Below are 27,959 nucleotides of genomic sequence, written 5' to 3'. Positions count from 1 at the left end.
GTTACCCAGTAGGGTATTGCATATTGTTTATTGTATAAACTGAAATTAACTATGTGTTTATTTAATTGCCCGGCAGGGTATATATAAAGGACTCGGTGGCTGAGGACTGTGAGCAGCCCAAAAACTGTTCATGTACATAGTTGCACTCCCTGGAGTGCCCCTTTTAAGTGACCACGGAACAAAAACCCATTTGGCATGGCCAAAGACGTGGTCCAGCACCTGGATCACCTATGCCCTGTAGCCACGCCCAGGGCCAACATTGAGGGTTTTCAGGCGGGTCCCTCATGTTCTTTCATCGGTGAAATGGACACCAAGTTACAGGACTTGCTGTAACTTTATTGTTATTATTGTATTATAATGTTACCTGTAACGTTCAAGAATTGTGCCTCCCATAAAGGGAAGAAATGTTAACCGCTTCCCAACCACCCACTGTAGATAAACGTCCGCGCTGCCTGGGCTCTGTGCAGTGCGGACGTTTAAAAACGGTGGGTGGTCTCGCAGCGCTCAGGACCCCCAGGGTCCAGCAAGCTCTGCGGGAGCAGAGCAGAGCGATAGCTCTGACAAGGAACATCATCGGGACCTGATTAGATCAGGTCCCAGTGATGTTAACCCTTTGCTGTCTTCTATATGCCGCGATCTATAATGATCGCGGCATATAGAAGACAGCAGGAGGAGAGGGGGTCGTCCACTTACCTCTCCGACGACCCCTGATTCCTTTCAGGACCTTGGGTTGCTATGGCAGCTGGAGGTCACATGACCGCCTCCAGCTCTGTCATATATGGTGTCCTTCCTGGCTCAGCCTGCAGCTGTAGCCTGGCAGGAGACTGACTGTGAAACAGTCAGTGAACATCTCATATAATGTAATATATGTCTATTACATTACATGAGATCAGGGATCAGAAAAATAAAAATTAATGTCCCATACAGGGACTAAGTAAAAATGTAAAAAAAAGTAAAAAAAAAAAAAATACAAAATAAATTAAAATAAATAAAATATTAAACCGATAAATCCATATATTTATGCAAAAATAAAAAAAGTACACATATTTGGTATTGCCGCGTCCGAAACAACCCGAGCTATAAAACTGTCACACTAATTAACTCCTTCTGTGCACACCGTAATAAAAATAAATAAAAAACGGAGCAAAAAATTATGCTTTTTCCTCATATCGCCAAACAAAAAGTGGAAAAAAATGCGATCAAAAACCAAAATAGAAATAAAAATGGTACCGCTGAAAACGTCATGTTGTTCCGCAAAAAACAAGCTGCCATACAGCTCCATCAGCCGAAAAATAAAAAAGTTATACCTCTCAGAATAAAGCAATGCAAAAAAAATATTTTTTCTATAAAATTGTTTTATTGTGTAAAAGCGCCAAAACATAAAAAAATATACAGTACGTGTAGTATCGCTGTAAACGTACTGACCCGAAGAATAACGCTGCCTGATCACTTTTACCACACCCAGAACGGCATAAAAAAAACCTCAAAAAACAATTCCTGAATTGTTTTTTTTTGTTAATTTTTCCTCCCAAAAAACGGAATAGAAAGCGATCAAAAAATGTCACGTACCCAAAAATGGTACCAATAAAAATGTCAACTCGTCCCGCAAAAAACAAGCTGTCACATGACTCTGTCGGCCAAAATATGGAAAAATTATAGCTCTCAAAATATGGCGATGCAAAAACTAGATTTTGCAAAAAAAAAGCGTCTCTTAGTGTATGACAGCTGTCAGTCATAAAAACTCAATATAAATCTGGTATCTCTGTAATCGCACCGACCCGAAGCATAAAGTAATCTAATCAGTTATATCACACTAGGAACGGCGTAAAAAAATAAATAAAACCAATTCTTCACCTGCTACTGATTTGTTTATTATGTCTCCCAAAGATAGAAGTATGGCTCGGCACACATTTATCCTGCGCTCTGCACTGAGCACTTACGCCAGAGTTTCCGTGTAAATCTCTGAAATATGTGATTCAGCCGGAACCCATGACGGAAGATTCCCTGTAATGAGGCTGATATAGGCCACTGTGGATGCCGTCTAGCCTGTGATCCCACGGTGTCATTTGTTTTAGGCGTGCATAAAAGTGCGGTTGGCCACAGTTTTGTGCACTTCTGAAAAAAAGGACATCGCTAAACAGAGGCCAGACGGAGTCCAGAGTAACTCTGCTGCCTCATTACAGTGAATGGATCCCACAGGGGTTTCATCTGAATTACATCACTTGGAAATTTAGATGGAAACCCCGATGTAAGTGCTCAGCCTAGAGCGCCGGATAAATGTTACGTAAAATGTTCCCAATAAAAGCTTCAACTCAGTCCTCAAAAAAAGCGAGTCCCCACTCAGGTCCGTCATCTGTTAAAATTATAAGGGGCTTCCAAGTTACTGGTACCCCCCAAAAGAAATTCAGAAAATTTTATGCTCCCAAATCCAAATGCCTATTCTACAATAATTTGTTCTCCAATTGTCAAATAGCGCTCCGTCCCTCCCAGATCTCGCCGTATGGCTGAGCGGTACGATACAGCCACATATGGGGTATTGCCACTTTTAGAAGAAATTGTGTGACACATTTCGGCACCATTTTTACCCATTGCCCTGTGTGGAATCTGAGGGTAAAACATTTTTTTGTGGTAAAAATATAATTATGCTTTTTTCACTGCCCAATGGTATAAATGAAAAAATTAAAAAATACTCACTACTTCCCTAGATGAATTCCTTGAGAGGTGTAGTTTACAAAATGGGGTCACTTGTGGGGGTTTCTGCTGTTTCGGCATGTCAGCGACTCTTCAAATGTGACATGGTGTCTGTAACCTATCCCAGCCAATATAGCGCTCCTTTCTCTTCCGAACCCTGCCATACACCAAAGCAGTGGTGTTCCCCCACATATGGGGTATCGGTGTGTTCAGGAGAAATTGCACAACAAATTTAATGGTGCAATTTATCCTGTTACCCTTATGATAATGCAAAATTAGGGAATGAAAAACATTTTTTGTGGGAAAAATGTGAAAATTTTATTTTTATGGCTCAATATTATAAACTTCTGTGAAGCAGCTGGGGGTGCAAGGTGCTCACCACACATCTAGATAAGTTCCCTAAGGGGTCTAGTTTCCAAAATGGTGTCACTTGTGGGGGGTTTCCTCTGTTTAGGCTCATCAGGGCTCCCCAAATTCAACATAGCGTCCGCTAATTATTCAAACAAATTTTACATTCAAAAAGTCAAATGGCGCTCCTTCCCTTCCGAGCCCTGCCGTGCGCCCAAACAGTGGTTTGCCTCCACATATGGGGTATCGGCGTGTTCAGGAGAAATTGCACAACAAATTTCATGGTGCAATTTATCCTATTACCCTTATGATAATGCAAAATTAAGGGATGAAAAACGTTTTTGTGGGAAAAATGTGAAAATTTTATTTTTACAGCTCAATATTATAAACTTCTGTGAAGCACCTTGGGGTTCAAGGTGCTCACCACACATCTAGATATGTTCCCTAAGGGGTCTAGTTTCCAAAATGGTGTCACTTGTGGGGGGTTTCCACTGTTTAGGAACATCAGGGGCTCTCCCAACACAACATGGTGTCTGCTAATTATTCAGACAAATTTTACATTCAAAAAGTCTAATGGCGCTCCTTCCCTCAGTGGTTTTCCCTCACATATGGGGCATCAGCGCGCTCAAGAGAAATTGCACAAAAAATTTTGGGGTCCATTTTTTCCTGTTACCCCTGTGAAAATAAAAAAAATTGGGTCTAAATTAACATTTTTGTGAAAAAAGTTAAATGTTAATTTTTTTCTTCCACATTCCAAAAATTCCTGTGAAGCACCTGAAGGGTTAATAAAGTTCTTGATTGTGGTTTTGAGCACCTTGAGGGGTGCAGTTTCTAGAATGGTGTCACTTTTGGGTATTTTCTGTCATAAAGACCCCTCAAAGTGACTTCAAATATGATGTGGTCCCTAAAAAAATGTTTTTGTAAATTTTGTTGGAAAAATGAGAAATCGCTGGTCAACTTTCAACCCTTATAGCTTCCTAACAAAAAAAATTTTTTTTCCAAAATTGTGCTGATGTAAAGTAGACATGTGGGAAATGTTATTTATTAACTATTTTGTGTGACATATCTCTCTGATTTAAGGGCATGAAAATTCAAAGTTTGAAAATTGCAAAATTTTAAAATTTTTTGCCAAATTTCCGATTTTTTCACTAATAAACGCAAGTGATATCAAAGAAACTTTACCACTATCATGAAGTACAATATGTCACGAAAAAACAAATCTCAGAATCAGGGGAATCCGTTGAAGCGTTCCAGAGTAATTACTTCATAAAGTGACAGTGGTCAGAATTGAAAAAATTGGCCCGGTCACGAAGGCAAAAACAGGCTCTGGTGCAAAGTGGTTAATGTTTAACCTGTTTTGCAAAAATGCTTCAGTCCAGGAGTACTGAGTTTTACTAGGGAGGAATGTGGCGCCCTGCTGCGCATTGGTGCCACAGATCCCAGAAGGGTGCATGGATGGACTTCTCCACAAGAGGCCCTCACACATTCACACACCTCCACCCTACCACCTCAGACCAGCAGAGGGAGCCCGTTAGGGATATATATAGGGAGGGTGGAGCCAGGCAACTCAGTTTAGACTCAGACACAGAGAGGAACAGAGCTCAGAGTTGAGCAGAGAGCGTGCTTACGCTCAGAGAGCAGCGAAGAGAGCAGCACGCTGGCTGCTGTGCTTAGGCAAGCCAAGATCTACAGCACGTGTGAAGGCCTAATGAGGGCCTTGAGTGGGAGAGGAGAAGGAAGAAGTAGCGAGGGGGCAGAGTAGCGTACCAGGCTCACCCCGATATATATACCGGACACCGGTCCACTCCTACACGGACCCTTTACACCCAGTAGGAACCACCGGAACCCCTGGAGGACTACCCGCTCACTGGGGAGAGTCCAAAAGTGCGCCCTTCACATGGAGTTTCCTCCGGGACCGTCCTGCCGTCTCTCCCCTGCACCACCATCCATTATATCCTACGCTGCCCTGGAGCTAGCTCTACCTGTGGAGAGGCACACCATCCCTGCTGCCGTAACACCAGCTACAGAGGACTGCTTCGCAGCGGCGGCACCCCTTAGCCGCATTCCACAGGTGGCGTCACGAACACTTTCCCAAATCCCCAATATCTTCCCCTTTTTACTGACCGCCCTGGGTCACGGACCGGGCCATCTACCGTGATATCCCCCAGCAACCAGAGGCCCGGTTGCCGAGTGCCCCACGGCCCAGGGGGCGCGTCATACACAGAAAGCTGCGTGGTTATACTGAGCTCAGCATTTAGAGAACTGGTAGATCTGCAGTAGATGAAACAGTGATTTTTCTTTTTCAAAACTACAGCAATCAGCCCAGTAAGTGACACATCACTGGAATCAGGGTCTCTACTCATACATCATGTTGCTGTTAGATGGGGTAGCAAAAAACCTTGTGATAATATTACCTCATAAAGGGAATCTATTATAAATTGACAGCTAGAGCAATAGACTGATTTTCAATAGTTCTTTGTTAGATGTTAAACGGAACCTGTCATGTAAAATAAAACACTATCAAACTGCAGATGTGGGGTTAATCTACAGGTTTATAGCATTCTGACACCATGTAGTTGCTGCATTGAGAGCCCCACTGCCAGGAGGAAATAACTTTATTCCCCCCAGCAGCCTCACTCTTTCAGACATAGTGGTGCGGCCGGCGCGGCTTCAATTACCGCTCTGTCCCATGCTCAGCACCCTCTTGTATAAGCCAGGAGCTGCTCTACAAGAAAGGCTTGTGCTCTGCAAAACTAGTTTATATATTCCATACTAGTTTGTTACGCCTTAATTTTTGAGGGTGATTGAATCTCTGCCCAACAGTCAAAAAAAGTTTCCAAGGCTCCATAGTTTTACCTAAAAATTCCGTTATTTAATCACATCATCAGTCAGACTAGCTTTGCTGTGTCTGACTGATGATGTAATTATATAAAGCATTTTTTAGGGGGGACGGGAGAAAACTCTGCTGCCCTTGAGTTTTTTTTTTTTGCTTTAGACTGGTCTCTCTATTCATTACATGGTTGAATATGGAATGTCACCAGTTACATTATTACTTCTGCTGCTTTATTTAATTCTAGTGTGCAGACTTGTGCAATTAATCAGCTGTTAGACAGGGAGAGGAGATCCCTTGCTATGCTTATATAATGCCATGAATATAATTGAGAAGTAGTAATGCCCCACAAGATTTATTGGGTGCATGGATTATTTATTTTGCTATTCCTTTAAATCCCTTAGTGACGTATCACTTATAGGTACGTCATATGCCGGTTCCCTGCCTTTAATGCAGGCTCGCAAGCTGAGTCCGCTTTTTTGTTTGCAGATGATGGCTGTCATAATCAGCAACCATCTGCATCTAACAGCCGTGGGTGGAAATAAGCTCCACCTTCGGCTGTTAACCTGTTACAGTGGCATTTACAGAATGCCAGCAGGGGGCATTGTGGTAGCGGTGCGCCGATGGGCTGCCATGACGGCCAGGGGTTTGCTGAAGACTATGATATTGCGATGTATAGCAAAAGAGATCAGACAATCGCAGTTTCAAGTCGCACGGAAGACGAGTACATAGCCCATGGCTACCGACCTGCACCATAGTACATTTGTATTTTGGATGGCACCCAATCATAGGAATGATGTAGGTTGGTGATTAGGCTGCAATCAAATCATTTTTTATCCATGTGACACGTCCAAGTGTTCTCTGATTTTTTTTCAGACAGCGCTCAAATATATGTAGTAAAATAAATGCATTGTGTCTGCAAAAAAAATCACGCAGACATACTTTTTGATCAAAATTATTCATATAAGTTTATGGTTCCTTGAAAATCCTGAACAGTACATCAATGGCTTCAGTGTGCAGTCCGTGCGCTGTCCGCGATTAACATTGTGATGTCTAGCAGAAGCTTTTTCATACATGAAAATCACTGATGAAACAATGTTGATAAGACCAACACACGGACCAAACACTGATGTGACAAAGGTCTGATTGAAGCCTAATTGTGTTTTGTTACTTTTGAACAATAAGTGAATAATTAATGTTGGCCATCGCTCTAAGCACATGGCAATACTGAAAGTCAGCCCGGATGCCATGCAGTGGGGAGCACGCCATCTGAGGGTGCAATCACAGAGGACAATCACGGCACTAGCGTTTACCTGTTACGGATCAGCTAAAAGAACTGATTTTCTTGCAAGTCGGGTTGGAAACCGAGCTAATATGGCATGATGATGCCTGTCTTTAGGACCCTTGCCACGCCAGGTAATGTTCTGCCACTGAGCATGTCCATAGTAATCCGCAGTAGGTTTGCTGTAGGAGAAGACATCAGTGGCTGTGATAGGAGATGTGGGTGTACAATCTGGACAGCTGGGTGCCACACTTGTGTGAGAGCTGTAAGGAGGACCATTAGGAGTACGTGCTAATACCGCTGAAGCAGAGAAGTGAAACAGAGATACAGTACAAGTATGCTGTGAACACCTGATGAAGCACCAGTATCTCTGGTCCAAAGATAAATACTGTATTATCAGTGTTGCTGTGAAGCTAAACTTTTTAAAGGGAATCTTTCACCAAGCTTCAGTCATTATCTGAAAGCAGTATGATGTAGGGTCAGATACCTTGATTCCAGCGATGAGTCACATTGCTTGATTTTTTGTCTTGTTTGCATTCTGTGCAAATTAAGGGTGTGGCATCCCCCTTGTTGAGCTGGTTGGTATGGACTTAGGTGGTCTGATATTGGGACCCGGTTCTATTTGTCTACCCTTTTATATGCATTACTTCAACTTTGATATACAGTAAGGTTTTTAATATAGACAGTGTAGGACCGTCCCAATTTATGGTCACCTTGTCGCTGGTGGGACGGCTTGTATACTTTTTTTGATCACAAATAGTTCACTAAGTACCCTATATTTCATATGCAACTTTGCTTTACATTTATATATAATGATGGTAGGGTATGAGATATATTTTTTGTCTTTTGTAGGTTTTGCATCTTTTTGCTAGTGTGAACATGCTCCTATTTCTTGCATATGTACCATCTTAGACCTCAGTTCACATTGCTTGGTTTATTATCTGAAAGCAGCATGATGTAGGGTCAGATACCTTGATTCCAGCGATGAGTCACTTAGTTGGTTGCTTGCTGCAGTTTTGATAAAATCACTGCTTTATCTGCTGTAGATCTAACAGTTCTCTAAATGCTGAGCTCTGTATCAATCCACCCACACCACTTTCTGTGTACAATGTGCATAGGCAGAAAGCTTTCAATCAGTGATGGGGATGTGGTTGGATTAGTTATTATCTCTTGCTGATAAAACAGTGATTTTATAAAAACTACACTAAGCAGCCTAGTATCGCTTGAATCAGGGTCGCTGCCACTACAATATGCTGCTCTCAGATTTGGTACCAAAAACTTTGTGACAGATTTGCCTTAAGTAACTGTGTCTTGCACCTGAGACCCTATGTTATGTCCCTTTGTGGACGATAAGTAAAATTGTTCCTCAGTTTAGCCTGCTGACACCTTCCTCCCTCCTTGAATCCATCACTCTCTGTTTCTGGCCCACATCTTTCTTTTTAAGTTCTACATTCCCCCCCCCCCCAGAAACTATAAAGCCAGATGGGGATTACCCCAGCAGTAAGAGCTGATCACAGAGGTAAGGGAAGGCGGATTGGTGGCAATCTGCTGGCAGGTATGTAAAAGAGGGTCATCCTTGTGAAATAAACCCTGGAAAGTAAGTGAACTGAAGGGACTAAAATGTGCTGGATATATTCTGTAGAAGTCAGTGACTCGTGTTACTGTCGTGTAGAACATTGTGCTGGTGGTTAGGTAGAGTAATATTGGGCAGTACTAGTGACGCGCCCCCTGGGCCAGTGCTGTTGGGGATACCCGGAGCCGGATCAGATGGGGGTTGTAGTCTCCGAGTGGCTGTGACCCGGTCCGTGCCCAGGGTGTCAAGCTCAGTGTGTGGCAGTCCTTATGATGTTACTAGATGTTCTTTTGTGTCGACTACGCCACCCGTTGAATTGCGGTCAGTACGGCCGCCGCTGCAGCAGGGTCCGCTGAGGCTGGTGATGTATGTGCAGCTCAGGTAGTATAACCCCCAACGGGAGGGGTATAGCCTCAGGGGGTCAGTTGCAGAGGATGGGGGTTGTGGTGGTGCAGCAGGGATGGAAATGAGACTCAGAGTCGGGTTGTGCAGTTCAGGGTTTGTTTACTTACTGCAGTTGTTCTGGTCACTCCGGCCTTAAGTGACCACCCGAGCCGTGCTGCGTCCACCAGGTCCTGGACTCGGCCAACCCCCAGGTGATTCTGGAGCGTGGTCCTGAGCTCCCTTTCTGTCCTGTCCTCTTCTCTGGCCTTCCCCACCAGGGATCCACCTATGTCCAGCTCCCTCGGGCCTCTTGGTGGTAAACCCTTGTCTCTGGGTTCCCTGACCCTATTCGTGGTCTGCCTTCCGGGTGGATTTTGTGGGTGATCGTGGCAGATCCTGCCCACGACCTCCGGTTCCTGGCTAAGGTGTGCTGTAGCCTCTGCCAGCTTGGGATCCGGTACCCTGTTGCCAACTCTTCACCCTCTGGTCTAATTTGGGCTCTTGGAGTTCCTTCTCTCTCCCCCTCTGGGTCTTTCTTTCTCCTCTCTCTCTCTCTTGGCCTTGGAGCTGCTCTTCTCCTCTGCTCTGACAGACTGACCTCACTCTGCAAAAGACTGACCCTGATCTAAGATGGTTCCCACCTTATATACTCCCTCTATGTGTGAGCTCAGGTGACCAGCACCCAATGAGCTCCTAGCTTTACCCAGGCTGCTCCCCCTATCTGCCCCTACACTACTGGGATGTTCCACCCCCCTCCCACTCCAGCCAGGAACAGACTCTGTTGTACCTGCACATTTCTCTAGTGGGAGTAGCATCGGTCTGTTCCCCGGAAATGGGATGTGTGTAGTGCATGCAGCTAACTGAGCTCAGTTCCACACTCCATCCTTACCCGGGAGTGGAATACCACACCTCTGGCTTGAGGTGTAATACCCCTGTAGCAGCCGAATCCTCAGGGTGCTACATTCCCCCCTGGTAAATCACAGCACGTCCTCGGGCTGTAAGATATAAACAAAAACATCCAAAACATACAATTTTTTTCATAAACATAAACATATAAAACATATAAAACATCATCAGCAGCAATAAACTTTTCATATAAACATTCTTGTTTCTGGTTCCTCCGGTCACGGTGCAACTTGTGACCGGGTAAAGTGCGACAGTCTCTCTTGGAATAAAACAGTTTCCTATAAAACCGGTAGGGGGCGCTTTAGGAAGCGCAACTATATACAAGGGAATATGGCCGCTCTCAGTCCTCGGCCAGGTATTAGGAACTAGGGACACACGGGCATCAGTTCAATTGGCTGGTCCCAACGGGGACTATATTTTAACTAGAACAGTTCTTATACCCTGACGGGCAACTTTATACAGTCTCTTCACTACCGTACTCAACGACGGCGTCCTCCTGCTCTTTCTTTGTGGACAGTTTCAGTTTCAGACCCGTCCGGGTCCTCTTGCTCCTCCTCACACCGCAGCTCCTCCTCCGTCAGGCGATGCACATGGAGGGCGTAGGGTCCTTTGGCACACTTGTGCCGGGTGAAGGTGACCTCGTCCCCTAAATACAGGTCACGACCTCTGTGTCCCTCCGGTAGGTGGGACTCAACGTCTCTCCTGGTCACGAAGACGTCGCCTGGGGTGCGGTGATCCCTGATGAAACCCCACCCATGCTGCAGATTGAACTTTATCACAGTCCCGATGGTACGGGGACCATGCGCTGCACGGGGGTCTCTCCTGGTCCGGCTCTTCTGCTCCGCGCTCCTTATTTGGGCTTGTTGTTCCCGGACCCGCCTCTCTCTCCGCTCCCTCTCAAAGACCTCGAGCTGCTGGCGGCAGCACTCTGCACGCTCCGCTGCGGCTGCCCGAGTCTCCTGAGTGAACCCCATGAGGTCTTCTCCGGTGGGATCCCACTCAAACTGGGTCTCTTCTAGCGGGGGCGAGATCCTCTTCATGGGCTTTGGAGCCGGGATCAGGGGTTCGCACATGGCCCTTGCTTTTTGCAGCTCCAGCTGGATGTATTCCTGGGGCCATACGAAGGGCTGCCCATCCGGGCACGTATGCTGGGCGAACAGGTCCTCACCCAGGTGCGGTACTTTAGGTGTTGAGGGCGCGTTGATGGTAGCGGCGCCCGGGTTGACCAGGCCTTGCGACCAGGCCTGGGGCACCTTAAAGGCAAAGGGCACCGTAAGAACGGCGGCGCCCTGGGTTATTCGGCCCTGCGGCCAGGCCGGTGGCTCCGCGGAGGTAGGGGGCGCTGTTGGTATTGCGGCGCCCGGGGGTACTAGGCCTTGCGACCAGGCCGATGGTATTTCCTGCTTGGCCACGCTCGAGGTCGAGGCGTGTGACGTCACAGGGGTTCGCGGCCGCGGTTTCCGATTGAGGCCTAGTCTGCGGCGGTGACGTTGCAGCGACGGGCACGGCAGGGGGTACTTCGGGCTCTGCGACGGGGAGCTGGGGCAGGCACGCGGTTTCCCGGCTCGGGGTAGTGACGTCCCCTTTACCTGCCTCCATTCGTTCGGCTCCCTTCTCGGCGCCGTCTCCGGCCTTCAGTCCTCCTGCGCCATCCTCAGAGGCGGTCTGTCTCCTCGTCTCGGGTGGCGTGCTCCGCTGACGGGTTTCGGTCTGCTGGGCCATCTCTCGGCTCCACCCCGCCAACGTCTCCCGCTGCACCCGGGCCATCCTCCGTGCGAGGCCCTCCAGCGCGGTCTGTGCACACTCCCGATCTCGGGGGAGCTGTGCTAGGATCTCCAGCAGGCCTTCTGGAGTGGCGACCTGCAACAGGCTCCTGACCACTGGGTCGGTGCTGCCTGGAGTGGCGGCCCGCATCAGGCTCCTGACCACTGGGTCGGTGCTGCCTGGCTCTCCCTCCATCTCCGGGTAGGCTCTCTCTGGACTCTCTTCCAGACGTCTTGTCTCCGGGTGCGCTCTCTCCAGACTGCTCCAGGCGACACCCATCTTTGTTCTCTTCTTCTGTCTCCGCCCACACCGAGGGTGGTCCCGGGGCAACTTCAGTTCCAGGGGCAGTTCTCTTACGCTGATGGACACTTCCAGCATCACAGTCTCTGTTGGTGGGCGCGGTTTCCGCTTTTGGCGCCATTCTTCGACCTGGCCCACGATGGGAGGTGGCCTCTTGCCACCCTCTGGCACGCCCATAATGGCGTCCGCTCTTCCAAGGCGGGAAATCTTTGGAAATGGCGGGAACCGCTTCCCAATGGCGGGAAACTCTGCAGATGGCGGACAACCGGCGGGAAACGACCTGTGATGGGGCCCGATGGCGGGGACCCTCCGGAACCGGCGGGAGACTTCTTTTTAAGGTAACGGTGAACTTTTCTTCAGGCACGCAGTACCCGGTTGTTGCGGGCACGTTATCCTGCCGACTACGCCAAAGTTGACGCGCCCCCTGGTTCAGTGCTGTTGGGGATACCCGGAGCCGGATCAGATGGGGGTTGTAGTCTCCGAGTGGCTGTGACCCGGTCCGTGCCCAGGGTGTCAAGCTCAGTGTGTGGCAGTCCTTATGATGTTACTAGATGTTCTTTTGTGTCGACTACGCCACCCGTTGAATTGCGGTCAGTACGGCCGCCGCTGCAGCAGGGTCCGCTGAGGCTGGTGATGTATGTGCAGCTCAGGTAGTATAACCCCCAACGGGAGGGGTATAGCCTCAGGGGGTCAGTTGCAGAGGATGGGGGTTGTGGTGGTGCAGCAGGGATGGAAATGAGACTCAGAGTCGGGTTGTGCAGTTCAGGGTTTGTTTACTTACTGCAGTTGTTCTGGTCACTCCGGCCTTAAGTGACCACCCGAGCCGTGCTGCGTCCACCAGGTCCTGGACTCGGCCAACCCCCAGGTGATTCTGGAGCGTGGTCCTGAGCTCCCTTTCTGTCCTGTCCTCTTCTCTGGCCTTCCCCACCAGGGATCCACCTATGTCCGGCTCCCTCGGGCCTCTTGGTGGTAAACCCTTGTCTCTGGGTTCCCTGACCCTATTCGTGGTCTGCCTTCCGGGTGGATTTTGTGGGTGATCGTGGCAGATCCTGCCCACGACCTCCGGTTCCTGGCTAAGGTGTGCTGTAGCCTCTGCCAGCTTGGGATCCGGTACCCTTTTGCCAACTCTTCACCCTCTGGTCTAATTTGGGCTCTTGGAGTTCCTTCTCTCTCCCCCTCTGGGTCTTTCTTTCTCCTCTCTCTCTCTCTTGGCCTTGGAGCTGCTCTTCTCCTCTGCTCTGACAGACTGACCTCACTCTGCAAAAGACTGACCCTGATCTAAGATGGTTCCCACCTTATATACTCCCTCTATGTGTGAGCTCAGGTGACCAGCACCCAATGAGCTCCTAGCTTTACCCAGGCTGCTCCCCCTATCTGCCCCTACACTACTGGGATGTTCCACCCCCCTCCCACTCCAGCCAGGAACAGACTCTGTTGTACCTGCACATTTCTCTAGTGGGAGTACCATCGGTCTGTTCCCCGGAAATGGGATGTGTGTAGTGCATGCAGCTAACTGAGCTCAGTTCCACACTCCATCCTTACCCAGGAGTGGAATACCACACCTCTGGCTTGAGGTGTAATACCCCTGTAGCAGCCGAATCCTCAGGGTGCTACACTAGCGTCTTGGGTTCCAGCTGTGACCCCGGATTATTTTTACATACTGTAAATACAGTTTATGACCAGTAAATCATATTTCCCTCTTGGCCGATGTGGTAGGCAGATCTCATTTCTCCTAAACACAAGCTGTTTTGGGTCCAAGGACATACTCTATTTATGGGATGATTGTAAACTTTAAGGCCTGTTAATCATTTCCATTTTAATTCTTTCGGATGCTATGATTATAAAGTTGTCAAACAACTTTGTGTCTCGTGCAGCACAGGCAATTCTTGTTTTTTGGGTTTGAAAAAAATTGATTTGGAGACATACAAACATGAAAAAAAAAGAATTTTCAATATTATTTTCTCCTTAACTTTTTAGTAAAACAGAACAATTTTTTTCTATGGTCTGTTCAATTGGCAAAGGGGTTTATTGCACGCGGCACATTATAATCTCTTCTGTAGTAATGTTGAAGGGGATCTTCACCATTGTATTGCATAAATGTGTAATTTATATAAAATGTTGAAACACTCTGTAAATACTTTACTTACCTTGCACTGATCCTATATAAAATTCTGGAATAAAGCCCAGAGGCATATACCTATTCACAGTTGTCAGAAAACCACTAGGTCTTGGAAAATATCAGCAAGTTTACACAAGACACATCCTCAAAAGGGTTGTGTGGCTTTAAAAAAGCCTTTCAAAGACTTTTAGGGAATCGTGAGCGTCACTAGTAACACCGGGGAGATCACACAGATCCCACCGCTGCCACAACAAATCATTTATACAGGTATTGGACACCCGTTATAGTAGGGTATGGCTTCAGGGGTGCAGTTTACAGAGCAAGAGGAACAGAGCTATTAAAGGTTATATATTTAATCTGGAAAGTAGGCAGTGTTTCTAAAAAAATATATAAAGATGATGCAAAATGGGAACAAAACAAAACGGTATACACAATTACATACAATAAAAAGGAATAACGAAAGAGAAGTACTAAACCTGATGTCACAGAAATTGCCCAGAGCTTAGTGGAGGGAGGTACTCCTTAGTAAAACGGACAGAACCCACAGCAAGCTGTACCTTCCGGACTGAGAAAATACAAAAACCCAAATTCTGCTTTTTATTAGATCAAGGTTACACCCACATACCTCCCCTCGGTGAGCTCATATGGAGGCTGGTTGCAGGATGTGCTTGGTCAGTTAAAATTTTATGGGATCCCTAACTTTCAGGATATAATTATATAATAATAATAATTTTTATTTTTATAGTGCCAACATATTCCGCAGCACTTTACAATTTTAGGGGGGGGGGGGCTTGAATAGACAAAAAGACATTACCAAATAAGCATAACTCAGATATTAAAAGGAGTGAGAGCCCTGCTCGCAAGCTTACAGTCTATGAGGAAATAGGGGGGGGGGCACAAAAGGTAAAATGTACAAATATTGTATAATACAGCCATAATATGCTAAATAGGGTAAGTACATAGCTCTACATGAACTGGTCGCCAGCCAGTATGTGTACAGTACAGACAGAGGCTAATCAGTGCATGGATGGTATGAATATGATTTTTAAGAAAATTTTGATATGGGCCAAACTGGGACACTTAGACAAGTGTGTTAAGGGATATCTTCGCCCCTGCAGGTCCCAGGAGGTAGATATTGTTTTCATATTTCCTAATGTGATTTTAACTTTCTATAGAGGTAAAAACATAGCATGGATAGCATCATTCATCGGAGTTATTAAGTTGGAGGTGTAGCTCACGTGATATAAGGCCCATATATATTAGTTTGAACCTACATGTGGCATAATAAACCACAAAACAAGTCCTACAAAAAATAAAGTTGGTGATTTGGAATTCTTTGCTGCTGTCAGCCGACACAAATAAGGTTGCTCGTAGTATATTTTTGCATGACATACAGTGGGTACGGAAAGTATTCAGACCCTTTCAATTTTTCACTCTTCGTTTCATTGCAGCCATTTTTCTCATTAAAGTACAGTCTGCACCCCATCTTCACTGAAAAAAAAACAAATGTAGAAATTTTTGCACATTTATTAAAAATAAAAGCTGAAATATCACATGGTCATAAGTATTCAGACCCTTTGCTCAGACACTCATATTTAAGTCACATGCTGTCCATTTCCTTGTGATCCTCCTTGAGATGGTTCTACTCCTTCATTGGAGTCCAGCTGTGTTTAATTAAACTGATAGGACTTGATTTGGAAGGGCACACACCTGTCTATATAAGACCTCACAGCTCACAGTGCATGTCAGACCAAATGAGAATCATGAGCTCAAAGGAGCTCAGAGACTGAATTGTGGCAAGGCACAGATCTGGCCAAGGTTTCAAAAGAATTACTGCATTACTCAAGGTTTCTAAGAGCACAGTGGTCTCCATAATCCTTAAATGGAAGAAGTTTGGGACCACCAGAAGTCTTCCTAGACCTGGCCATCCAGCCAAACTGAGCAATCGTGGGAGAAGAGCCTTGGTGAGAGAGGTAAAGAAGAACCCCAAGATCACTGTGGTTGAGCTCCAGAGATGCAGTAGGGAGATGGGAGAAAGTTCCACAGAGTCAACTATCACTGCAGCCCTCCACCAGTCGGGCCTTTATGGCAGAGTGGCCCGACGGAAGCTTCTCTTCAGTGCAAGACATATGAAAGCCCGTATAGAGTTTGCTCAAAAACACATGAAGGACTCACAGACTATGAGAAACAAAATTCCCTGGTCTGATGAGACGAAGATAGAACTTTTTGGTGATAATTCTAAGCGTCTAAGCGGTATGTGTGGAAAAAAACAGGCACTGCTCATCACCTGCCCAATACAATCCCAACAGTGAAACATTGTGGTGGCAGCATCATGCTATGGGGGTATTTTTCAGCATCAGGGAAAGGATGACTGGTTGCAATTGAAGGAAACATGAATGCGGCCAAGTACAGAGATATCCTGGATGAAAACCTCTTCCAGAGTGCTCTGGACCTCAGACTTGGCTGAAGGTTCACCTTCCAACAAGACAATGACCCTAAGCACACAGCTAAAATAACAAAGGAGTGGTTTCGGAACAACTCTGTGACCATTCTTGACTGGCCCAGCCAGAGCCCTGACCTAAACCCAATTGAGCATCTCTGGAGAGACCTGAAAATGGCTGTCCACCAACATTCACCATCGAACCTGACGGAACTGAAGAGGATCTGCAAGGAAGAATGGCTGAGAATCCCCAAATCCAGGTGTGAAAAACTTGTTGCATCATTCCCAAGAAGACTCATGGCAGTACTAGCTCAAAAGGGTGCTTCCACTCAATACTGAGCAAAGGGGCTGAATACTTATGACCATGTGATATTTCAGTTTTTTATTTTTAATAAATTTGCAAAAATTTCTACATTTCTGTTTTTTTTTCAGGTAAGATGGGGTGCAGAGTGTACTTTAATGAGAAAAAAAATGAACTTTTTAGAATTTACCAAATGGCTGCAATGAAATAAAGAGTGAAAAATTTAAAGGGGTATGAATACTTTCCGTACCCACTGTACAAGAACCACAGGGATAGCAGTCCTATTTTTTGTTTCCCAGTATTAAAAAGATTTGAAGATTTGGCCACATAGTGGCTCTTGACTAAGATATCCTTTACATTTTTACTCCTCCTAGCTGTTAGCAGAGGACAGTCAGGCAGTATTTTGCCCAAAGTAGATTCTGTGTTGAGAATTGGCCAAAGTCTTTGTAAAATGTTACGTGCGGTTTCCCATTGATTGTTAATAATTGAAGTAAACCTAACAGGGGGAAAGTTATCAGGTTTCCTCTGAGGGACGGATAGTAATTGGTTATGAGATGTACAGTAGTTTGCTAACCTTTTTTGATATTTTTGTTGCTATAGCTGAATGAATGGTACCTTTCCATGAGATCCTGGGCTTGAGCAAATACGTTTCATTCTCAAAAACTGTACTAGGACAGCCTGGATGGTAGCGGCCGTGTGCACAGACGTAGCATGTAATAGAGATTATGACGTGCCCCCAGGGAAGTGGGGTACTCGGTGTCCGGGCCTATGGATGCTGGGGGGGAATATGTCACAGTGGCTGGCCCGGTCCATGGCCCAGGGCAGTCAACAAAAAGGGGATAGTTTATATGAGATTTGTAGTTTGATCGTGGCGCCACTTGTGGTACCTGGTAATGATTACCAGCGCTGCTTCAGACCTCTGGGGGTGTTGGGATGGCAGCTGAGGTGTTTCTGCTCCCCACAGGTGGAGTGGGCCCCCGGGGCAGGGATGGTGTGAGGGGATGCAGGAGAGAGGGGACCCAGCCGGGTCAGAGGAAGAACAGACACGCACACAGGGGTTCGCTTCAGTACCTTTACTGATGATGGTAGTCAGGTACAGTCCGGGGTACTTGTAGGTGGTGTGCACTTCTGGACCTGCTCCCCAGTGAGCGGGTGTAAGGCCTTTCTGTATCTTCCTGTCTCTCTCCCTGGAGCTTCTGACCTGCCTGGAACAGGGTCTAGCTTCCTTGATGATTCTCTCACCCGTCTGCTTGGCTACGAGGGCTTTCCCCTGGTTAACACTATCGCTGGACGCTGGGGCCTTCAGAGGACTAGGTACCATGAATGTGCGGTATTCACGGGTGGACCGAGGGCTATAAAATCCTCCTCGGTATGCAGGATTCCCTACTGGGCATAGAGATCCCAATAGGCACGGGCCCGGTGCCCGGCTTGCGTCTGGGACGAACCTTCTATGGTCCTCTGTCCCAGATGGCTCTTCTCCTCTACTCTGCCTTCTGGCCCACTCTAGCCCCTCACTGGCTGGGGAGTTGCACTGGGGAGAATCCGTCTGTGCAACACCCAGGAGTTCTGTGACAGCCTGCAGCTGCAGGGCGTCACAATTACGTAGAAGTTTCCTTATGGAACACATCCGTTTGAATCAAGCCATCAGCCTGTATCTTTATTTTAATATCCAAAGAGTCAGTCTTTTGCTTATGATGTTTATAAGTAAGTCTGATGTTCTGATGATTCTGATTAAGTCCGGAAATGAAATCATGAAGTTCCCTTTCAGAGCCGTGCCAAATGATGAACATGTCATCAAGATATCTAAACCAGCACTCCGACTCGCCATCACCGAAGACCTCCCTCTTCCATTAAGGGCTTGCTTCTGAAGGCATGCATGCCACCCCCATCACAGTGCTGCATTTCTAAGGGAAAAAAAACTGTCCTTAAAGGTAAAATAATTGTGGGTCAAGATAAACTTCAAAAGTTACAGAACCAAGTGACACATTGGATCCAGATTGCTTATATTTAAGTAGAACTCCACAGCCTCCAATCCATCACTGTGTCTAATGCCAGTGTATTAGGACTCCACATCCGCAGTCACTAGAATATCTGCTTTCAATGAACATCCATCAATCCTCCTAAGGACGTTCGTAGTGTCTCTGACACAGGAGGGTAAAGACTAGACCAGTCTGTGCAGGTAAAGTTCAATGAATTTACAAAAAGATTCACAAATACCTCCTATGCCAGTGACAATCGGATGTCCCGGTGGTGCCAAGGTGTCCTTATGGACTTTGGGAAGCAAATTCTTTATAGTTTCAGTAGGTGTTCATTGGTTTTGTGCCATCTTGAATGGACACTCTACCCTTCCCTTTTGGGATCACCAGGACTCAAATCCACCATTGTGTCCACCTTGATTGGAATCAAGGGACACCATGTGTTGGATACATGTGTTTTATATGTTTTCTCTTTTTTCATGCATATGTTCACTCATGTTTTTGTTACTTACGCTTCCATGATTCATATATGTGTTCTACACACTTGTCCACATGGGGCATGCTTATGATGTCACATGAACTTTTTCCTTGACTTGCGCTGTCACCGGGATTGCTGAAAGTGACGTGACTGCAACCGGAGCCACGCTCCCTTATGCGTCCAATCATTCCAGTCCAAACATTTCCACCTGATGGGATATATATGCACATATATATATATATATATATATATATATTTGTCTTATCCCGTCTGTCTGTCTGTCTAGGAAATCCCGCATCGCTCATTGGTCCGGCAGCGGCCAATCAGCGCCTGGGGATTTCTAAAAAAAGATGGCGGCCGTTAACGGCTCATCTGCGGGACGGAGCTGAGCGGCGATGCAGCCGGGAGATGAGCACCGCGAGGCGCTCATCTCCCGGCCGGTATCAGCGGAAGGACCGCCTGCGCCGCTGACCTCCATGCGGAAGGGAGGACCGGGGAGCGGCGCTGCGGGTCGGGATACTTCTCCTGCGAGCGCCCGCTCATGTCCCGGGTTCTCGCAGCGTAAGTAGCCGCACAGGCAGCGCCGCTCCCCGATCCTCACCAAGACGATTCGATGATTGGTCGCGGTCTTCGGACCCGACCAATCACTGATCTTAGCGCAAAACTTAAACACCGCTGTGCTGATTGGTCGCCGACGCTGCCCGCGACCAATCACCGATTTGGGTGCTAAATTTAAACATCGGCCGCGGCCAATCACCACAGCGGTGTTTAAATGTGGAGCCAAGATCGGTGATTGGTCGCGGCCGATATTTAACTTTAGCGCCCAAATAGGTGATTGGTCGCGGCCGATATTTGAATCTGGCGCCCAAATCGGTGATTGGTCGCGGTCAGCTTCCGCGACCAATCAGCACAATAGTGTTTAACTTTGGCGCCAAGATCAGTCATTGGTCGCGGGCCAAGACAGCGACCAATCACCGATTTGTGTGGCACTTTTAAATAGCGTCCGCGACCAATTGGATGTCAGCGCCGCTGCCTGTGCGGATACTTCCGCTGCAAGAACACGGGACATGAGCGGGCGCTCGCAGCAGAAGTATCCGGACTCGCAGTGCCGCTCCCCGGTCCTCCCTTCACACCCTAGCCGCTGATGTCCCCACTGTATCCGCATGGTGTTACAAAGGTCCGGAAATTTGTGTTAAAAATCGCTGATTGGTCACTGGCGCTGCTCGCGACCAATCACTGATTTGGGCGCCAAATTTAAATATCGGCCGCGACCAATCACCGATCTTGGCTCCACATTTAAATACCGCTGTACTGATTGGTCGCGGACACTATTTAAACGTGCCGCCAAAATAGGTGATTGGTCGCGCACAGCTGCCCGCGACCAATCACCTATTTGGGCGCCAAATTTAAATATCAGCCGCGACCAATCAGCACAGTGGTGTTTAAATGTGGAGCCAAGATCGGTGATTGGTCGCGGCCGATATTTAAATTTGGCGCCCAAATCGGTGATTGGTCTGCTGTGAGCGCCCGCTCATGTCCCGGGTTCTCGCAGCGGAACTATCCGCACAGGCAGCGCCGCTGACATCCATGCGGCTAGGGTGTGAAGGGAGGACCGGGGAGCGGCGCTGACATCCAATTGCTCGCGGACGCTATTTAAAAGTGCCGCACAAATCGGTGCTTGGTCGCGGTCTTGGCCCACGACCAATCACGGATCTTGCCGCAAAAGTTAAACACTACGGTGCTGATTGGTCGTGGACGCTGCCCGCGACCAATCACCGATTTGGGCGCCACATTCAAATATCGGCCGCGACCAATCACCGATCTTGGCCCCACATTTAAACACCGCTGTGCGGATTGGTCGCGGACGCTATTTAAATGTGGCGCCAAAATCGGTGATTGGTAGCGGCCAGCGTCGGCGACCAATCAGCACAGCGGTGTTTAAATGTGGAGCCAAGATCGGTGATTGGTCGCGGCCGATATTTAAATTTGGCGCCCAAATCGGTGATTGGTCGCGGGCAGCGTCCGCGACCAATCAGCACAGTAGTGTTTAACTTTCGCCGCAAGATCAGTGATTGGTCGCGGGCCAAGTCGGCGACCAATCACCGATTTGTGCGGCACATTTAAATAGCAGCCGCGACCAATTGGATGTCAGCGCCGCTCCCCGGTCCTCCCTTTACACCCTAGCCGCATGGATGTCAGCGCCGCTGCCTGTGCTGCTACTTCCGCTGCGAGAACCCGGGACATGAGCGGGTGCTCGTAGCCGAAGTATCCCGACCCGCAGCGCCGCTCCCCGGTCCTCCCTTCACACCCTAGCCGCTGATGTCCCCACAGTACCCGCATGGTGTTACAAAGGTCCGGGACATTTGTGTTAAAAATCGCTGATTGGTCGCTGGCGCTGCTCGCGACCAATCACCGATTTGGGCGCCAAATTTAAATATCGGCCGCGACCAATCACCGATCTTGGCTCCACATTTAAACACCGCTGTACTGATTGGTCGCAGACGCTATTTAAATGTGCCGCCAAAATAGGTGATTGGTCGCGCACAACGTCGGCGACCAATCAGCACAGCGGTGTTTGAATTTGCCGCCAAGATCGGTGATTGGTCGCGGCCGATATTTAAATTTGGCGCCCAAATCGGTGATTGGTCGCGGGCAGCGCCAGCGACCAATCAGTGATTTTTAACACAAATGTCCCGGACCTTTGTAACACCATGCGGGTACTGTGGGGACATCAGCGGCTAGGGTGTGAAGGGAGGACCGGGGAGCGGCGCTGCGGGTCGGGATACTTCGGCTGCGAGCACCCGCTCATGTCCCGGGTTCTCGCAACGGAAGTAGCGGCCGCGACCAGTCAGCAGTATTGGCGCCAAATTTAAACACCGCTCTGCTGATTGGTCGCGACTAATCAGCGATTTTGGTGCCAAATTTAAACACGCTCTCCAGTCCTCACTAACACAGTTCGCTGATTGGTCGCGGCCCGCGACCAATCATCGATATTGCCGCCAAATTTAAACACCGCTTTGCTGATTGGTCGCGGTTGCCGAACGCGACCAATCAGCGATTTTGGCGCCAAATTTAAACACAGCTCTGCTGATTGCACCCGGTCGGCCGCATACCTATTCTAGAATACCCGATGCATTAGAATTGGGCCACCATCTAGTATATATATATATATATATATATATATATATATATATATATATATATACATACTGTATATATAGGACATATCTCCACACAAGCCCATACAGCCCCCCAAGGAAGCCCATGCGAAACACGAGTCGGGGCTACGGTTACATATGGGACACACCACTACATGCGTAAGCACTTGTCACTATATATACTGTATTTCTTTTATGGGACTTCATTGTCACTGTTGGTCCTTTATGCCATCTACTCCTTGTTCCATGGTTTTGGGTGGTGCAATATTTGTTGTGAGCCTTGTGCTAAACGGTGTTTGCCATTTAGTGGTCACACCATAAAAACACATTTATCTGTTTACCATATATATTTTGTAGTTACCTTCCATTTCCAGCAGAGTTATATTACATTTTGAATTTATCTTTGGCTACCCGAATACATATTGATTACATTGTTGTCCCCATGTGTTTTCCTGTCCCTATATTTGTGCCCCTATATTTGACCTACCTCTTTACTATATTTTATTGATCAATACATTTTTGTTTACTAGATGAATTAATAACATTTGATATTTTTAAAACATAGCCTATGCTCTCATTATCATTGCTGTACCCCGGGGTCATCCTCTCTTTGTTTTTGCAGGATATATTGATTTTGGAGCTCCCTATTATTATTGGGACTATGGTCCCTTTTTTTGTCCAGATTACCAGTACTTGGAGATATATTGTATTTTCTAATATACTTTAATGAAAAAGTCCCTACCATTCCCTAACTAAACTAACTAACCGATTTATTTATTTATTTTTTACTACCTCCTCTTTGATGACGCTTTGTTTAAGAATCCCACTGCATGCTGGGATATTAAAACAAAGCATCATCAGAGGGCAGAGGTCGCCGTCACTGAAATGAAGCATCATCAGTGACCTCTGTTTCAGAGGCTGGGCTAGTCCCTACTTTACTTAGCACGCGCCGGTTGTCAATTGCGACATATGATTAGCAGAATCTTGTCACTGTGCAAAATGCACAGTGACAGTGCGCTCTCTCGCTGGCTCAGATCAGAAGTAACGAGCCGGAAGGAGACCAGCGCTGCTCCCACAAGTGACATCAAGTCCTTAGATTATTTCACACTGGGCAATGATTGGGAATGATTCCCTTTCATAGTCCAGTGTTCAATGCTGAAACAGTAAACTTGGGGGGTGGGGGGTGGAATTAATGAAAATAAGTACTAAAAAAAAGTTATACTTTCATTCTCTGACTTTCCCATAGCAAATAATAAGGGCAGCACCATCATCTGAATGCCCGCTATGAGCAGCACCACTATTAGCTTTCTTTTTCTTTCTTTTTTTTTTTTATAAAACAAGTATCTTCTGTTAGCATTTCTTATACACCATGTAATTTCCTATTTACCATATTGCTGCTCCCTGATGCTAGTCGTAAATGGTTTATATATGAGTTTGCTGAAATATTGTACCTGTTGAAATACCTTTGCTAATGAAGGAACTTTTTTTTTTTTTAAAGAAACTTGATTGGAATCCATGTGACTCTCAGCACAACTTCTTACAACATCTGCAAACCAGATAGAATAATTTCTCAACGGTTTTATGACTCAACAGAATAAAAGTTTTGGCCCCTTTCCTGGGAAAGACATAAATATCGTATAAATAAGAGGGAAGCGCATTTTATCAGACACCGGATGGCTCACTATTAATATGTCTGCAGCTCGGAGCGAGCAACGCAGATCAGTCAGAGAAATGTTCACGATATTACGCCTCGGCCTACTCTGGGTTAATGAGGGTAGAAGTCTGAGCATCAGGTTAGGACTATCCCCATGTAAATAATGTCCAGGATCAATGAAATATGAAATAATGGAATTATTAGAAGCAAACTAAACCAGTATTTCTTAACCACAGTCCTCAAAAAGCTCCAATATGTCATGCATTAAAATTAATCTGTCAGCTGGTTTTGCTATGTAATCTGAGAGCACCATAATATAGGGGCAGAGACCCTGATTGCAGCATTATGTCACTTAGTTTACTTTATGCAGTAGTTGTGATAAAATCACAGATTTCTCTGCTGCAGATCTAGCAGAGCTTGGAATGCTGAGCTCTTTATAACCCCGCCCACACCACTGATTGGCTGCTTCCTGTGTGCACTGTGTATTGACAGTGGTGGGGGCGGGATTACACAGAGCAGCTGACTAGGAGGCACAGATGCTAGTCCTGTAGTCATAATTTCCTGCTGATAAAACACTGATTTTATTACACATCCTAGTAAGTGACACATCCCTGGAATCAGGGTCTCTGCTCCTACATTATGGTGCTCTCAGATTACATAGTAAAAAGAGAGATGACTTTGACAGATACCTGTAAGTGAGGTGGTTGTAGTTGGGTGGTGTTATGCCCCAATAATGTACAATGTAGTGGTCAATGGGTAATACAGATATATGCATGAGCTCTAAGATGGTGTATTAGTTTTTGCCCAAAATCTAAGCTGAAAGGGGTTTTCTCAGGATGACAAATCTTGTACAAAACTGCAGAGAGAGGTCCCCTGCTCAGGACCTGAGGATCAGAACGATGAGCCGCTCAGTAAGAGCCTCTCCACCTCTACCGGACCTGCCATAAACGGCTTCATTTTCCAAAAAATACAACTGCGTTAAAGGACGATGGTAATGAAATACATTCAAGGCTCAAAAAGGATCATAACTACTGTCACAAGCCATATAAAATATACCATCCTCTTTGAAAGGTTCTTGAAATCAAGCCAAGGAATGCACAGATGAAAAAGAATCCTTAAAACTACAGAGAAATCCAATTTATTGGGCCCTCTGCAAGAGATGGTGAATAGAGATGAGCGGTGTTCGACTAGAACTGTTCGCCAATCTCAAATTCGAGCTGTTTTGGGCGGTGTTCGAGTTGTTCGACGAACCCGAACGATTTGCAAAAAATTCGGCTGTTCGAGGTTATGTTCGATAACTGTTCGTGCACCAAAAGCGTGTCCTGCATGTCTGGCGCTATTTAGAGCACCAATCATGCAGGGATTGTCTGCCACTCACTGTAATGCCACAGCCATGGTGGTTGTGGCATTACAGTGATTGCCCAAATCGATGGGAACAGTGCTCACAGTGAAACATGAAAAGCCGGCAATTCATCAGCGGCATACACAGGTACCAGACAATTTAGAACCGAAAGAATAGAGCTTCACACATAGATTAGATAGATATAAACATGTCAGCCACATATATACGAAGTACAGTGAAAGTGCTGCTTACTGTACTTGTCATTTAGCGTAAAGGATTTATCAAAAAAAATAATAGTGTTTTCATGCACCGTCTCTTTAAAAAAGCCGTCCGGCAATTCAGCAGCGGTACCCGACAATTTAGAATAGAAGGAATAGAGCATCACACATAGATTAGATAGATAGAAACATGTCAGTCACATATATATGAAGTACAGTGACAGTGTTGATTACTGTACTTGTCATTTAGTGTAAAGGATTTATTAAAAAAAAATAATAGTGTTTTCATGCACCGTCTCTTTAAAAAAGCCGGCCGGCAATTCAGCATCTGTACCCAACAATTTAGAATAGAAGGAATAGAGAATCACACATAGATTAGATAGATAGAAACATGTCAGTCACATATATATGAAGTACAGTGACAGTGTTGCTTACTGTACTTGTCATTTAGTGTAAAGGATTTATTAAAAAAAATAATAGTGTTTTCATGCACCGTCTCTTTAAGAAAGCCGGCCGGCAATTCAGCATCTGTACCCGACAATTTATAACAGACAGAATAGAGCTTCACACATAGATTAGATAGATAGAAACATGTCAGTCACATATATATGAAGTACAGCGATAGTGTTGGTTACTGTACTTGTCATTTAGTATTAAAATAAAGGATTTATTATTAAAAAAATTGGCGTGGGGTTCCCCTTAATTTTAGGCTCTAGCGGAGGTTAAGCAGACGGCTGGGGCAGATGTTTGAAGCCTAGGAAGGGGGTAATACCCACGGAGCTTCCCAGGCTACTAATATCAGCCCCCAGCTGAATACATAGCCTTTATTAGCTATTAAAATGGGGGACCCCCCAAAAAAAATGACGTGGGGTCCCCCCTAATTTAATAGCTAGCAAAGGCTAGGCAGACAGCTGGGGGCTGATATTAATAGCCCAGGAAGGGAGCCATGAATATTGGCCCCCTCCCAGGCTAGAAACACCAGCCGTCAGCCGCCCCAGAAATGGCGCATTCATAGGATGCGCCAATTCTGGCACTTAGCCTCGCTCTTCCACACTGCCCTGGTGCGGTGGCAGTGGGGTAATAGGGTTGGGGTTGATGTCAGCTTATAATGCCAGCTGACATCAAGCCCAGGTTAGTAATGGAGAGGCGTCTATAAGACCCCCCATTACTAACCCCATAGTCAAAGTTAAAAAAAACACAAACACCCAGAATAAAGTCCTTTAATTGAAATAAAGACACAATCCTTTATTGTTCTAAATTAAACCATACTTACCGTCACGCCCATTCCAGCTGAAGCCAACGATCTCCTGCAATAAAAGAAAACTAATAAAGCAACCTCATCCTTACCTTTCCATGGTTCCCACGACAGCTTCAGCTCTGCTACATCGAGATGACAGGCTGGACCGCAGCAGAACGCTGCCATCCAGCCTGTCATCCCGCAGACACTGAGAAGCGCAGGCATGCTTGCGCTCTGCAGTGTCTGGCTGTGACGGCATCCAGATGAGCCGAGTTCATGTCCAATGAACTCGGCGCACCTCATGCACGTCACTGACAGCGTGGGAGAATTCTCCTGCACTCAGCACTTCAGCGTGAGAATTCTCCCACGCTGTCAGTGACGTGCATGAGGTGAGCTGAGTTCATTGGACATGACCTCGGCTCATCTTTATGCCGTCACAGCCAGACACTGAGGAGCACAAGCATGCCTGCGCTTCTCAGTGTCTGCGGGATGACAGGCTGGATGGCAGCGTTCTGCTGCGGTCCAGCCTGTCATCTCGATGTAGCAGAGCTGAAGCTGTCCTGGGAACCATGGAAAGGTAAGGATGAGGTTGCTTTATTATTTTTCTTTTATTGCAGGAGATCGTTGGCTTCAGCTGGAATGGGTGTGATGGTAAGTATGGTTTAATTTAGAACAATAAAGGATTGTGTCTTTATTTCAATTAAAGGACTTTATTCTGGGTGTTTGTGTTTTCTTTTAACTTTGACTATGGGGTTAGTAATGGGGGTGTCTTATAGACGCCTCTCCATTACTAACCTGGGCTTGATGTCAGCTGGCATTATAAGCTGACATCAACCCCAGCCCTATTACCCCACTGCCACCGCTACAGGGCAGTGGGAAGAGCGAGGCTAAGTGCCAGAATTGGCGCATCCTATGAATGCGCCATTTCTGGGGCGGCTGCCGGCTGGAGTTTCTAGCC

The sequence above is a fragment of the Phyllobates terribilis genome, unplaced genomic scaffold (assembly GCF_046119375.1).
Source record: "Phyllobates terribilis strain yellow unplaced genomic scaffold, ASM4611937v1 Scaffold_4__5_contigs__length_816908805, whole genome shotgun sequence".
Classification (NCBI taxonomy): Eukaryota; Metazoa; Chordata; class Amphibia; order Anura; family Dendrobatidae; genus Phyllobates; species Phyllobates terribilis.
The sequence above is the reverse complement of the archived record's forward strand: the minus strand, read 5'-3'. Positions refer to the sequence as shown.